This window comes from Leopardus geoffroyi, chromosome D1 (genome assembly GCF_018350155.1).
Source record: "Leopardus geoffroyi isolate Oge1 chromosome D1, O.geoffroyi_Oge1_pat1.0, whole genome shotgun sequence".
Lineage (NCBI taxonomy): Eukaryota > Metazoa > Chordata > Mammalia > Carnivora > Felidae > Leopardus > Leopardus geoffroyi.
This window is the reverse complement of record NC_059329.1, coordinates 20425585-20441902: the sequence shown is the minus strand read 5'-3', so window position 1 is coordinate 20441902 and position 16318 is coordinate 20425585. Positions and strand designations below refer to the sequence as shown.

At 46.8% G+C, this 16318-nt stretch overlaps 1 protein-coding gene across 11 annotated transcripts in view; it reads right to left on the bottom strand.

Annotated features, from left to right (window-relative positions):
* Positions 1-16318, bottom strand: part of GRAMD1B (GRAM domain containing 1B) — a 246383-nt gene that overhangs the window by 139009 nt on the left and 91056 nt on the right. The window lies entirely within an intron of this gene.

Genomic DNA, 16318 nt, shown 5'->3' with positions numbered 1-16318 from the left:
GCACATAATTTTATGTGTGTGTGTGAGGGAAGTTATAACCATGCTCTTATATTCCATTCTTTCAACAAGAAGTAAATGAACTTAGAAGCAATTGATATCAAGTTTTCAAACACATACACCCCCTAGAAATCAAAACAGCACCAAACACAGAGCCTCCACTTGCCTGGCAGAACTGAAGTGTGTATACCAGCCCTTCCTCTCTCATTTACTCTACACCTAGCACTTTTTTGCCACTTACTTGTTCACTGTGGAGTGGCTACTCATCACACCCCCTTCCCAAGGCCTCAGAGACTTGCCTGTTAAAAACTCCTCATCGCAAAACTGTGCTATAATGTTGTTGACCGTGGGATTTCTTACGTTGGGACTAACTTGCTATAATGCATCACGTACCGTCTCCTACGTAACCTGGAATGTGGTCTGTACTCCAGCAGGAAACTCACAGATGGTCGCAACAGAGCAGACAGCTCCAAAGGCAAGGATTAAGAGAGGAATACCAGCCTATACCACTAGCAGCACACGTGAGGAGAAGCAGAAGGGAGGGGGTCTGGAGCCTAGTGTTGGGCACTAACAGCCAATGGGGCTCAACAAACCCAAAGGACCACGATCAGCATCGCAGCCTCTTCAAGGAAGAGACTGTGCTTGGCTCCATTTAAGCTAGTCTTCCTTCTCACCCTACCCGCTCTCTGGCAATCAAAACTTAAAGTTAAGCTAATATTGGGGCTCCCAGAATGAAAGGATGATGTACCGGGGTGTCAGAAAAAGGATTCGGAGCTGTTATTAGCAAGCTGTCTCACTAGATGGCACTGTTGCCTTTGAAGTCAGAACTTCATCCATCCAACGCTTCTGAAATTCAAACTAGAACCAACATTCTGGTGCCCCCTCTTGGCCTTCCCGTGGCTCAGGAAGCGGTTCGGACGGTGGAGATGAAAGCGACAATGGATCACCTTCAACCTGTTTGTTGGTTCTAAATAACCAAGAAATAACCTACATGCGCCAGACAAGTATTGACGTAAATGGCCTCCATGTGCACATGTGCCGACAAGAGGCGGCATCAAGGCAGCGATGAAGGTCTAGACTCTGGAATATGCTGCCGGGGATGGAATCCAAGCTCCTCGCTTCCTAGTTATATGGCCCTGAGTAAATTACTTAATGTCATTCTCCTTACGTACAAAATGGAGATAGATGTTGATGATAGTTCTTATCTCATAAAGCTGTTGTGAAGATTAAAGAATGAACATGTCAAGTATGGGGAACAGTGAGTGCCTGGCGCACATTAAATGCTGTATATAACTGCTATTATTATTATGTGTTAAGGCATCATTTTGTGGGTCACGGACAACGAAGACATCAATCGGGTTAAGGATCCTGCTCTCAAGGGGTTTAGAATCTGGAACCTAAGAGTCGACGTAAGCAACTACCTTTAAAAGCAAACATCGTAACTCTTGGAAGTAAATACTAAATGCTACAGAAACATAAACTACTTGGGGCCAGGAAGAGAAGGAATGGCTGGATGACAAGGGTTTCAGCACGGACACTTGAAATTCAGATAGATCCAGGACAGACAGAACTGAAGAGAAGGACATTCTATTTTCGTTCCATTTACCACACACTTATCATGTACCAGGCACTGTGCTAGGAGACAAGGACACAGAGGCACACATAGTCACCATGCACTGCGGTGTGGCCACTCTACAAAGATGGACGAAGGGCAGATGGCAGACACTTCTGTTGGGGGCAGGCGGGGACCACGTCAGACAGGTGGACGCTGAACAAGAGGGACTGCACATAAATCCATGGTGGCGGCAGCCACAGGGAGCACAGGGTGCTTCCTCCTTTACAGTTCCCAGGAGGGGACTAGTCCTGTCTCCTCCCGTTCGTTCTTGGAACTTGTTTTTCGACAGTCTTAAGTGAGATGGATGCCAAGCACTCCTCCGCTCAATCCCCATGAAATAATATTGTTGGGCAGAATCTCCAGAGATTGAGATGTTGCCTCACCCTCTCACATAAACTCTTTCCATTCTTCTCGTAAATGAACCTGATTCAAATGAAAACAGAGCTCCTGGAAGCGGGGCAGCTCATCTTGCTCCCTGAATGAAATCTACCAGTATCCTGAGGTCACGGAAAAAGCGACCACCAGAGTAGGGTGTTTCCGGAGTTATGGAATGCCAGAGGTCAAGGGCCACATCCCCAACCTCTCCATTTTAAGGGAAGGCCTTGGTGACACTGAGTGCCCCATCTGGGCTCTACAGCTTAAAGTGAAGAACTTGGAAGAAGTCCAGCAGGGGGCACTAACAGATAAAAATGTTAGAAAACCTTAAAAAAAAAAAAAAAAAAAAACCAACTCTGAACAAAGATTTGGATCTAGGCTCTAGGTGACTGAATATAGGCTTACCATGGAAAGGAGAGAAATTTGTACAGGCAACTGTTTGCTATTCCCCCAAGACGGCTAAAGAAGTAAATCCCTCCTGTTGTAAATTCAAGCTTTAGATGAAAACCACTGTATAAATTAAATTTTGAAACACTAGAGTGTGTTACTAAATCAGGTGAGGAAGCGGCTTCTTTAAATTCCAGAATATTCCGAAGGGACACCAGCTGAAACAAATCAGATCCGTAATCCTGCTTTTATTCTCCACCAGCAAACTAGTGCTTGGAGCTTATCCTCGAAGGTCATATCAAACCAGTAACATTAGCACAAGCTGGGCAAAATACGTTGTAATCTGAGCCAAAGCACACCTCAAAAGACAGAAGATCATAGACAATGGCCAGGAAGCTCCGCGGTGCAGGCTGGGTAAATCCCATGATTCCACTGATCTCCCTTCCTCCCTCCCCCAAACCCAGGACACCTGCAGAAAGTACAGGCTAAACCCACAAGCCACCAGGAAGGTGTCCTTTTGCCCTCTGGAAAGTACAGCTTCCCTGATAGGGAGACTCAATTTGCCATCTTTCCTGAGTGGGTGCTTCATATGCAAAAACAGCTTTCTCTCCCAGGCAATACTAAAGGGGTCATGGCCTCCTAAGCCCAGAGTGGGTTTTGAGAGACTGGGGGGATTCCAAGCAGGTACAGGGATGGGCAAGCTGTTATTTCCAGAGCCTAATGGAAACCATCCATTTACCCACACTATGGCTGTACAGACTATTTATCAAATTTCTTTGCTCTCGGCTGTAACCAGAGCAATCTAGAGTGTTACCTCATGCTAACTGGAAGCTTCAAGACTCAGAGTGGCTTTGATTGATATATGTCTTTGATATGGGGAGAGAAATTATTTTAGGCAGTGGATGTAATAGGAATAGCACAGAGAAAGACCAACCAAGGTTTGCCCTGGCTTTATTGGCCCTCTGCTTTGGCCAAGTCCCTTACCCTCTTTTAGCCTATTTCCCCCCAAATTAGAGAATGGTGTTGAGGATTAAGCGGTGAGTCATCCAATCACAATATCTGAGTTCAGGATTTAGAGTCAGCGGGACACAAGTTCTAGTCCTGACTTTGCCACTTAGCAGGACGACATTGGGTAAGTTATTTAACTTTTCTAAGTGTCAGATGTGGGTATACCCCCAAATGATTGCAGTGAGGATTAGACACAGGAGAAATCATGTATCTAAAAAGTGTCTAGGGCAGTATCTGAGCTTTGGTGGGTGTACCGTCAATGGTGGACGTCAACTGTATTCAATATTCAGTTAGTTTGGCAGGTAAATTTTTTGAAACATCCAATGCATAGGAGGAAGAGAGGAAGAAAGACACTGATGGTCAAACTTTTGAGAGCCACTGACCTGAAAAGTAGGGTCACCTGACAAAAGAGAAGCCTGCATTTTCATGCTGAATTCTATTCACCTGTGTAATGGCTCTGGCATTTTCCATTTTGGTGTGAGTAGGAAAGGTGCACGGGGGAAGAAAAGCAGGTGGCAAAGAAGCAGAGAATGCAGGGGAATAGTCTGTCATTTGGCAAATGAATACGGGCAAGTCTAATAATAGAAAGTAAGTAAACAGATGTGATTTGGGGCACTGCCAATGACTGCCAGCTTCTTGCACAGCATACCTGAATGTTCTCAAAAATTACTTAGAAAATAACACACTGGGGGCGCCTGGGTGGCTCAGTCGGTTAAGCGTCTGACTTTGGCTCAGGTCATGATCTTGCAGTCTGTGGGTTCGAGCCCCGCGTCGGGCTCTGTGCTGACAGCTCGGAGCCTGGAGCCTGTATCGGATTCTGTGTCTCCCTCTTTCTCTGACCCTCCCCTGTTCATGCTCTCTGTCTCAAAAATAAATAAATGTTTAAAAAAATTAAAAAAAAAAAAAAAAAGAAAAAAAATAACACACTCTGCGTGAAGACTGACAATTTGTCCACAAAGTTAGCAGGAAGGGATCTGTGTGGCTCCCATGGAAATTCGCAGCTGGGTGGGGTGGATGGTCAAAGACTCAGGGATTCAGAATTTAGCTAAATATCTTTCAACTCATTACAACTCATTCCTTGGCCCTTCTCCAAACTTGCCAGGTTAGAGTCTGAACACGTCCAGGAATGTGTGGGGTTTTTTTTAATTTATCTTTATTTATTTTTTTACATGATCTCTACACCCAATATGGAGCTCGAACTCATGACTCCCAGATTGAGTTGCACGCTCTTCCGGCTGAGCCAGCCAGGAACCCAGAGGAATGTGTATCTTTCAAGAGCTTCCCAGTGATTCTGATGGGCAACCTAGATGGAGAACGCAGTGGACTCCACACTGCCTCTACTTCCTCACCATTGCCTCGTGAATTAGTCCACTAAATCTGGACAGCACCCCCACCCTTCCATGCTTTCATCCACCAGGACCTCCATTACTGCCAGGCCAATGACAGCTGTTATGTCCTAATCTTATTTGACTACCCAGGCAGGTCTGCACTATTGTTCCCATTCTTCAAACTTCACCCTTCTGCCTCCTATGTTACCACCCTCCCCTGGTTCTTGGGTTTTGTCCTACTTTTGCTGTTCTCTTCTTTTTTCGGGAGCTTCATGGACTCTTAGTTTGTTTCAGCCACTTGTTTAATAAATTATCAAATACCAACTGTACCAGGCATTGTTTGGCAATCTCGATCCCGAGTGTAGAGCAGAAAGCAGATGAGATCCCCATTCTCAATGAGTTTACATTCTGTTTGGGTTCCCTCCTCTCCCAGCTTTATGCCAGGGGACCCTGAGTTTTGTGAACCTGTTATTACCAAAACACTGTGCAATAATATTATACATTCATGGGGGATGATTTATAGCTCCCACCGATTCTCAGACAGGCCTGTGACCCACAGAAGAATCCACCACAATACCTCTCTGGGGAATCGTATCCACACCAAACTTTCAGTTATGATGGATATACTGATGATTCCCAGAGACAGCAGGGCAGAGGACTGAGCCGTCACTAGTCACGTGTGGCTATTTAAATCTACATTCAGGGGCGCCTGGGTGGCGCAGTCGGTTAAGCGTCCGACTTCAGCCAGGTCACGATCTCGCGGTCCGGGAGTTCGAGCCCCGCGTCGGGCTCTGGGCTGATGGCTCGGAGCCTGGAGCCTGTTTCCGATTCTGTGTCTCCCTCTCTCTCTGCACCTCCCCCGTTCATGCTCTGTCTCTCTCTGTCCCAAAAATAAATAAATAAACGTTGAAAAAAAAAAATTAAAAAAAAACATTGAGTTCCTTAGTCATACTAGTTATATTTCAAGTACTCAACAACTACACATGGCCATGTGCTTCTGTATTAGATAGTGCAGACATAGAACAAGTCCATCATTGCAGAAAGCTTTATTAGACAGCACGGAGGTTCCCCAATCAAACCCAGGATCTGAGCTCCAGCTCTGTCACTTCTCATCAGTCACTGAGACCCGCCTATTTCTCTCTACATTCCTGTCACCTCACCTGTTAAGATGTAAGTAACTCCATACAACCGTTTTGAGGATGGAGCAAGTTAACTAATATAAAGCGCTAAACAGAAGGCTTCCACAAAGAATAAAGCACCCAAGAACTGTCACGAACACTTATTGTCATTCATTTGCATGGGTCCTGAACTCTCTGGAGTCCAACATGAATCTCAAACTGAACACGGCCAATCCTGAATGCACCATCTATTTTGTCTTTCCCTTGCATTCCACAAGGATTCATTCAAACTAGTGTGAAAAAGAAAAAAAAAAAAAAACCACAGGTCCAAAATGGCGTCACACAGGCCAAGTTCCAACCTCCCCCGGAAATGGAGTCTGGAGGCCTAAGGGCTCAGTCAGAAATTCTCTGGTCTGCACCAGCGAGGTAATCTGTCACCTGGACCTCTCCAAGGGCCAAAATCTGCACAAAATCTGCATGATAAGAAGACTCCCTCCCCTTTCCCCTAAGGGAAGGTGACCTTGCCTCAAATAATCCTTTCTTTTCTTTTGCTAATGTTTTACCTTGCCCTCCTTCCTACAGAAACCTCCTCAGAGCTCCCTCTACTTGCTAGATAGAAGGCTGCTTGATTCATGACTGGATTAATAAAGCCAATTAGATTTTCAAGCTTTGGTTCATGTTTCTTAACACTAGACAGGCACCTCCATCTGGATTTAACGGCAAGGGCTGTAGATTCTACCTCCTTGTATCCCTCAAGTCAGTCCAGGCCTCCATTCATCACTCCTTTGGCCACTGCCTTAGGCCAAGCTCTCATCACTCCTCACAGGGATTACTTTAATAGGCTCCCAACTGCTTTTCCTGTTGCCAATCTGGCCCCACTCCAGTCTATCCTGGACACTCGATGGCCTTCCTGAAATGCAGATTCGATCCTGTCTCTTTAGGCTTAAAAGTCCTGCAGACTTCCCATAATTTCATGAGCCAAGTTCAAACTCCTTAGTTTAGCAATTAAAACCCTAATAAGCTAACTGCTATCTATCTTCCAGCTCCCACGTGGCCCACACCCCCTCCAGTGATCCTCCCTGTCCCAGGTTCAGGCACTTCCCCCAGGGCCTGGTATATCCTTTCCTCCACTCACCCCATCCTGGATTAAGCCTGAGGGCTCTAGTTTGGGACTGCTGGGGTTCCAGTCTTGACTCTTCTACCTACTCAATGTTGACCTCTATTAAATGGGGATGACAATAGTTATCTTCTTCACTGGGGTGTTGTGAATAACAGTACCCCTGGAATACTTGGAAAGGGATCTGGCATTGGGTACTCGCTATTATAGCTATCATTATCCTTCAAAAGCAGCACCTTCGGGAAATCTTCCTTGGTGGCCTCTGCCTACGCTATGGTCCTACATCGCTCTATCTTACCCTTTCCCATAAAAATTAGCATATTCCTGGGGCGCCTGGGTGGCGCAGTCGGTTAAGCATCCGACTTCAGCCAGGTCACAATCTCGCGGTCCGTGAGTTCGAGCCCCGCGTCAGGCTCTGGGCTGATGGCTCAGAGCCTGGAGCCTGTTTCCGATTCTGTGTCTCCCTCTCTCTCTGCCCCTCCCCCGTTCATGCTCTGTCTCTCTCTGTCCCAAAAATAAATAAACGTTGAAAAAAAAAAATTAAAAAAAAAAAATTAGCATATTCCTTGGGATACAGTAATTAATGATTCAGTCCCCTATGCCTTCTGCCACACTGTAAAGTTATTTAAGAGCAAAGATCCGGGGCGCCTGGGTGGCTCAGTCGGTTAAGCAGCCGACTTCGGCTCAGGTCATGATCTCGCGGTCGGTGAGTTCAAGCCCCACACTGGGCTCTGTGCTGACAGCTCGGAGCCTGGAGCCTGTTTCGGATTCTGTGTCTCCCTCTCTCTGACCCTCCCCTGTTCATGCTCTGTCTCTCCCTGTTTCAAAAATAAATAAAACGTTAAAAAAAAATTTTTTTTAAAGAGCAAAGATCCTATTTTATGTTTCATTTCCACTTACCACTCCTGGCCCCTCCAGAGAGACACTTTGCTGAGTAAGTACTATCAAATCCGCACAGATGACACTCTCTCTCCAGATGACCACACACTTCCAAACGTTCATCAGCATTCCCAGATGCCTGTGTTGAGAGTACCCTAGGCCTTATTCAGTGTGTAAAGCATCGTTTGTGACCTCAAGAAGTTTCCAACAGACTACATTCCAGGCATGGGTGCTCTAGAGATACCAACTTGAATTAGACACATGCGAGCCTTCCGAAGAAAGCAGCTACTGTTAAGAAAACCTTCCTCGGGGTGCCTGGGTGGCTCAGTCGGTTAAACGTCCGACTTCAGCTCAGGTCATGATCTCGCGGTCCGTGAGTTCGAGCCCCGCATCGGGCTCTGTGCTGACAGCTCAGAGCCTGGAGCCTGTTTCAGATTCTGTGTCTCCCTCTCTCTCTGCCCCTCCCCCCGTTCATGCTCTGTCTCTGTCTCAAAAATAAATAAAAACGTTAAAAAAAATTAAAAAAAAAAAAAGAAAACCTTCCTAAGGCCTGCCCTCCTCTGCCCCACCCCCCTGCCAAAGGTATGCTCCTACTTTTGATGACTGGCTTCATGCCTGACAGAGCCTCCACTGGAGGGGAGGTAGGAAAGAATGTGCTTCTCCAATTAGACACCAGAGGGAAAAAGTTAATAGAAAAAGATTTTGAAGCCCAAGGCTACAACTTTTTTGTTTCTTTCTTTCTGAATTGTCTAGGAGTTTCAAATGTCACCAATCCTTGGCTCTCAGGTATAACAGATACTTAAGCGTCAGATGAGGAGGGGGGAAAAAAATCATCATGTTCTCTTATGCCCTGTTCTGAGATATTTTTCCCAAAGCGTAAAGGTTCCCTGACCTACAGTGAAATTCTAGGCCCTTCCCCGCACACAATTAGAAGAACTATACTTACCCCATTATATTCCTCAAATGGCTTCTGAAGAAAGGGGGCAAGCGAACTCGTGTCCGCTTAAACTCTCTCTTCAAGCACTCTTAAGGAACGCACCACTCTTCTCTGGTTCCCACGCCCTGGTAGCTTCCTTGGCCTTGACCACTACTTCCCCTTCACTGTGAAATCTTAAGCCCTCGTAAGACAGCACAGAGGCATTAACCAGGTCACTTAGTGGTAAACCTTTAATCAGTGATAACTGTGACCAACCAAGATGCTTCCCAGAACTTGAGGTCTCTGACAAGTTGTCGAGACCCTAGGCAGTGGCGTCTCATTGGCCAGCCTCCCCACCCTCTCAGCTAGCCCCCAGTGCCCCTCCCAGCCTTTAAGACATCCTTTGCTTCTTAATCCAGAGCCTTCCGGACTAAGTGGTAGGAAGATGCGCAGATTTCTCAAAGCCAATGCCAGCCAGAATCATTCTGTCCACAGATAACCCCGAGACATTTCATTTTTATTTTCTGAATAATCTCTACACCCAGCGTGGGGCTCGAACTCATGCCCCTAAAGCCAGGAGTCGCGTGCCCTACCAACTGAGCTAGCCAGGCATCTCCCCCACGCCCCCACCCCCTGCAAAACTTTATGTTTGACAATCATCTTGATCCTGGTTCCTTCATCTAAACTATTCAAAACAAGAAGTTAAAGTCCTTTCTCTACCAATTTCCTCTCACGGGGGCAAGTCCAGAGACAGTCCCAGGACTCACAGAGAGCCCCACACCAAGAACCTTTAAACCATATCCCCAACTACGATATTTTGTCTTATTTATTTATTTTTTTTTTTAATATTTATTTTTGAGAGAGAAAGACAGAGTGCGAGCATGGGAGGGGCAGAGAGAGGGAGGCACAGAATCTGAAGCAGGCTCCAGGCTCTGAACTGTCAGCCCAGAGCCCGATGCAGGGCTCGAACTCACAAACCAGGAGATCATGGTGGCAAAAATTGGCCACTTAACCGACTAAGCCATCCAGGCACCGCCCCCCATTATGATATTTTAAAAGATATCTTTCTGATATGTGACCAAACACTATTTGCCTCCTACTTAATTCGTGTGTGTGTTTTTAATCCAAGATACATAACCACCATTCAAAACTTCAGGTCAGCATCTAATAACATGCTCACACCACAGTTCAAACGCTCTTTGGTCACTCTTATTACAAAAAAATGCAGGGGTGGGGCGCCTGGGTGGCGCAGTCGGTTAAGCGTCCGACTTCAGCCAGGTCACAATCTCGCGGTCCGTGAGTTCGAGCCCCGCGTCGGGCTCTGGGCGATGGCTCAGAGCCTGGAGCCTGTTTCCAATTCTGTGTCTCCCTCTCTCTCTGCCCCTCCCCCATTCATGCTCTCTCTCTGTCCCAAAAATAAATAAACGTTGAAAAAAAAAATTAAAAAAAAAAAAAAAATGCAGGGGCGCCTGGGTGGCTGAGTTGGTTAAACGTCTGACTCTTGCTTTGGGCTCAGGTCATGATCTCACAGTCGGTGAGTTTGAGCCCCGCGACCAGCTCTGTGCTGACAGCACAGGGCCTGCTTGGGATTCTCTCTCTGCCTCTTTCTCTCTACTCTCAAAATAAATACATAAACTTAAAAAAAAAAAAAAAAAGCATATGCGGCTTCTATTAGACTTTTGGAAATGCTGGAAAGAAGGAACTCCTCCCTCCATGGAACCACCGACTTCAGTAATAAGCAAACTGCTGTTTGCTGGACCTCTTGGCTTCTCTTCTACCACTCTGAAAAGTTGTTGCGGGAGTCCTGCCCACTATCCCCTTCTCTTCTCTACACATTCTCCCCCCAACAATGCCCTCCAGATCCATACCTTCGACAACCCACATGTTGTCCCAAACCTGACTGTTCTACCAAGCACCAGGTTCCCTGAATCCAAATGCATGTAAGACATCACGAAGATCCTGCCTCCCCTAGAGAATTCTCAGCATATCCAAAACCACCCCCAGGCTCTCTTCCCCCCCCCCCCACTCCTCCCACCGAGTAACTCTTTTTTTTCTTTCTTTTTAAGATTATTTATTTATTTTAAGAGAAAGAGAGAGAAGAGAGCACACTGGAGCAGGGGAGAGGGGCAGAGAGAGAAGGAGAGAGAAAATCCCATGCAGGATCCACGCCGTCAGCACAGAGCCTGAGGCGGGGCTTGAACCCACGAACTGTGAGATCATGACCTGAGCCAAAATCAAGAGTCAGATGCTTGACCATCCAAGCCACCAGGCGCCTCCTACCACCAGGTAACTCTTATCTGCCTTCCTTAGCTCACCATCCATCCATCTCCATCCATCCACTGAGTTGTCCCAACAAGGAAACTCCACTCCCTACCTCTAACTGGCCACTGAGTTCTGTTGCTCCTACCTGACACATCTTTTATATCCATCCCTCCTCCCTTTCCCTACTGTCCCGGCCCTGAACCAAAGACCAGTACCAGACTGACTACATAAGAATCACCTAGCAACTTTTTAAAAGATAGGTTCCCACCCATCACTGTCCCTGGATTCTGATTCAGAGGATTCTGGGCTGGGTCCTGAAGGATTTGGAACACACGTCCCTTGTGTACAAACGACTGACGTCCAGACCCCATTGAAATGGCCCTTTGACTGAGCTGGTAAGTGTTTAACAACCAGCTTCAGGGAAAGAGGGAACTGATTTGCATCATTTGCCACTTCTGGTCACAGCGTGGTCAATGTCAAGCTAATATCACAGTTGGGGATCAGTGTGCACAACTGGCTGATGTAAGCCAGCCCCAGCATACGAATACGCCCAGACCACCGTCTGTTATCTTCTAAAACAGGTATCAACGTGCCTCTTCCCAGGTTAAACTCCTTTGAAGCTTTCCTCTAATGCTTTACAATACATCCAAGGTTCTTTGCTTCTCACACAGGCCTTCTGACATGAAACCAGTTTCCTCTTCCCAACTTCTCAACTTCCCCTACAGTTCTGCCTCAGCCCCTAATGTTCTGCTTACATAGAATCACTTGTGTTCCCCAAATAAACCGTGCACATTCCTTCCTCTAAACTTTGTTCATATGGTCCCCTCTGCTTTATTATTATTTTTTTAACGTTTGTTTTTGAGAGAGAGAGAGAGACACAGAGTGTGAGCAGGCGAGGGGCAGAGAGAGATGAAGGCACAGAATCCGAAGCAGGCTCCAGGCTCCCAGCTGTCAGCACAGAGCCCGACACAGGGCTCGAACTCACAAACCACGAGATCATGACCTGAGCCAAAGTCGGAGGCTTAACCGACTGAGCCACCCAGGCGCCCTCCCCTCTGTTTTAAATCTCTTCTGTATGATCCCACAGCCCTCACGCCTCAATAACTGTATCTTCCACCTCAGCCAACTGAGCGCCGTATCACACAGAAGCCCGGCCTCCTCTTCCCTCTGACATATTCAGGGCCTAATTCACTTTTTTTTTTTTCCCTACTGGACCCAGAGCTCTACCCCCATTGAGGCACAGAGAGAGCTACGACAAATTCAAGCCTGAGCAAGTTAGCACTGCACTGCCCATGCCTTGGGGATGACCTGTTGGCTGCCTGAGAAAAAAATCTCCTTTGGGGTAAATACTGTCTGCTTTTTTCAGTGTATCCAAGATACTGCGTTCTAGTATGTTGTGTTTAATATTAACAGTAAAGCTCCACATTTAAACAGTGCTTTCCAGTCTACAAAGGGCTTCCACGTACATTCTTCCATCTGATCTTTCCAACCTCATAAAGTAGGTAAGAATACATACACTCGGGGGGCGCCTGGGTGGCTCAGTCGGTTAAGCGGCCGACTTCGGCTCAGGTCACGATCTCGCAGTCTGTGAGTTCGAGCCCTGCGTCGGGCTCTGTGCTGACAGCTCAGAGCCTGGAGCCTGTTTCAGATTCTGTGTCTCCCTCTCTCTGACCCTCCCCCGTTCATGCTCTGTCTCTCTCTGTCTCAAAAATAAATAAACGTTAAAAAAAAAAGTTTATAAAAAAAAAAAAAAAAGAATACATACACTCGGATCCCCATTTGAAAGATGAAGGGGCCCCTGGGTGGCTCAGTCGGTTAAGCACCTGACTTCGGCTCAGGTCACGATCTCGCATTTTGTGGAGTTTGAGCCCTGCATCAGGCTTGCTGCTGTCAGCACGGAGGCCGCTTTGGATCACCGCCCCCCCCCCACCCCCCCAACCTCTCTCTCACTCTCTCTGCCCCTCCCCTGCTTGTGCACACACTCTCTCTCCAAAATAAATAAACAAAAAAATTTAAAAAGAAAGAAAGAAAAATGAAGGAAAGAAGGGTTTCCAGGAGTACATGACATGTCAAAGGGCAAACCACTGGTAAGCTAAGGAAAAAGGGTTTCCGTAGAGGTGTTGTGCCCAAGAATTCTTTGTTCTATCATCTGAAGTACATGACAATGCTGGCTGGCCATGGCACTCACTTAAAGCTGGTAAGGGGTGGGTGGCAGGAACGACCTCAGTGACGAGATCCAGGGAGATCTAAACGGGGGGGCCGCAAGGGGGATGTGGGAGGAGCTCAGGTGTTCATTCTGCTGAAATTGCCAACCGTCTCTGCTCTGCAGGAGGCAGCCCTTGGCCAGAAAGCACAGACATCTGAAAGTCCAGTGCAGCAAAACTCCTGAGACGAAAAGTGACAAGAGGATAGTATAATGTATGGAGTTACGTACACTAAGCTGCACATGAGACCACATGTACATGTACCACTAAGTACACATGAGACCACGTGTACATCGTGTGTCAACTATACTGCAACTAAAAAAAAAAAAAAAAAAAAAAAAAAAAAGGCAACAAGCACCGATGTGAAATGGGACAGTCTGCCAGGTAATGGCACCTGCCATGAGGTCGCAAGGCCACAAGTGAAACCACGGAAATAAACAAGTCTCTGAACACACCTGAGGAAAACAACTCCTGCCTAAGAGCAAAGCTGTCTCAACAACCAGCTGGTGAAAAGGCCACAGGGAAGCCAAATAAGACAGAGCAACGTGTCCACGGGCAGAGAAGGACTTCCTCGAGCTGGAGCCAGGCCTGGGGACATTTGTACGGAGGCCTGTGAAAGGCTGGCCTGGAGCCCAACAGGAAGCCTCTGGGGACAGAGAGGCCAGCACCATCCCATGTAGGGGTGAGGGCAGGACTGGGGGGGGGGGAGGGGTGGGCCGGCCGCAGAGCAGGGACGCTGGTGCCCTGAGGGCCCCTTCACAGAGATAATTTTAGGAAGCCATCCCGGTGGCCGTGCCAACTTGGTTCTACCACCGGCTGAAGCAGAAGGAGCCTGATTCAGGAACCAAGCGGGAATAGCTCCGGGCCCCTGATTCCCCAGAAACCACTGGCAACCTCCCACAAGAGCATTTTAGAAGCCCAAGGAAAAGTGGCAGGTGTCTATTTTACTTCTTTAAAGACCAAACCCAATTAAGAATAAATATGTTTTCAAGATGTTTCAGGACTGTAGCTTCCCAACTGGTAGCTAATTTTGTCACCACCTGTTTCCCTCTAGTGAACAAAAGTCAAACCCCTTAAGCTGAAAGCGTAGGAGTGCCGAAGGTAACAGAAGTAGGGAAGATACAGAAAGCCGGTGTCCTGCCCCAGGAAGCCACAGGAGAGGAGAGGTTGATGCATCCGGAAAGAGGGGAACTTCTGGCGTCCTAAAGGGCAAAGGACACATGGGGATGGGGGAAGCACTTATGCAGAAACTCTATCACAAACTGCCAGATGCCATGGAGGGCCCCATGAAGCTATCAGACAACCTGCAGACTCTTCCAGAAAGAGTCCTTCGGCTTCCCTGTCTCCCCCTCCCCTTCCCCACGCCGATCCCCATCCCTCCTCCAACTTCATTTGTCCTTAGCCTCAGGAAAAAACTGGTTTAGGGTAAACCATTATCTTGGTTTTTTCCAGTTAGAAGAAACACAAACAGTCCTAACCAAGAACTTGGGTGGTCATTTAGCAACTCAACAAAGAGCCCCGCAGGGGCCTGGGGAAGAAACAGCACTGACCAGAACCTGGAGTCAGGACCTCTGTGTGTAATAGCCTGATCGGTTTCCTCAGTGCCGTTTTCCACACGGGATGGAACACTGTATCTTCTGTGCCAAGAACTCTGACAACTTTCCCATAAGGTATACACCCATGGGCACTTTTCATTAGCAAGAAGGCAACAGATACTGGATTAATTTAGAATACGGAACAAAAGAAAACAGAAGTTGAATAATCCACAGATCACTTATTTTTGTCTCGAGAATGTTAATGAATCACACCCCCCCCCCCCCCCAATCGGCACTCCTGCCCTATATCTAATTTACTCTCTTCAAGTTCAACTCTGGTATCCACCCACACGGAGGAGAGTGCAAAAGAGATTTTGATGATCCATAAAGTAGATGATTCACTCAAGACTCATTCAAAGAACACTTTGAATGGCAACCTGCAAACAGACAAAAGATGAGAAATCAAGCTTTGGCTGTGCCAAGTACCGTGCCAGAAAGCAGCAGAAGCAAAGTATAAGAACTAGCCCGTATTCTCAAGAATCTTAGGGGCGCCTGGGTGGCGCAGTCGGTTAAGCTTCCGACTTCAGCCAGGTCACAATCTCGCGGTCCGTGAGTTCGAGCCCCGCGTCAGGCTCTGGGCTGATGGCTCAGAGCCTGGAGCCTGTTTCCGATTCTGTGTCTCCCTCTCTCTCTGCCCCTCCCCCGATCATGCTCTGTCTCTCTCTGTCCCCCCAGAAATAAATAAAAATGTTGGAAAAAAAATAAAAAAAAAAAAAAAAAAAAAAAGAATCTTAATGTGCGGTTAGGAATGAAGCTTAAAGTGTAAAGGTAGGTATGAATCACCAAAAGTCTGTATCATAGAGAAAGGGGAAACTGACATGTACCGAATGCCTAAAATAAGCATTTTTCAAATACTATCTCACTTAAAAGTTAGCATTTGAGGAAAATAACATTCTTTTTTATTCCAACTCCATTCTGTTTGTTCTATTTTTTAAGGCTATTTTCTTTTGAGAGAGAGAGAGAGAGATAAAACAAGTGAGGGAGGGGCAGAAAGAGAGAGAGAGAGAGAGAGAGAGAGGGAGAGAATCCCAAGCAAGCTTTTCCCTGTCAGTGCAGAGCCTGACGTGGGGCTCAAACACATGAACCATGAGATCATGACCTGAGCCGAAATCAAGAGTTGAACGTTCAACCAACTGAGCCACCCAGGCACGCCTACCCTTGGCTTAATTTTAATAGTACTTACTGAAATCACATCTTCCATTCAACAAGCATTTCTGAAGCACCTACTATGGTACAGGCTCCACTTGAGGGAACACAAAGATCAAAGAGAAAAAAGTACATTCTGTCCTTAAAGAGTTTACTCTCTAATGAAGAGAGAGACATTTCATGGAGTTATGGGATTACATACAATTAGCTAACTTCTTTGTGGAGGGTGGGATGGAAAGGTTTCTATACTAAGCACACTACCTACACGCAGAGAAAGAACACCTGGGGATCCATGGGACTCCAGAGTGAGCTTCACAGAGGAAGAAGCATTTGAGCTGAAATTTTATTTATTTAAAAAAAACTTGTTAATG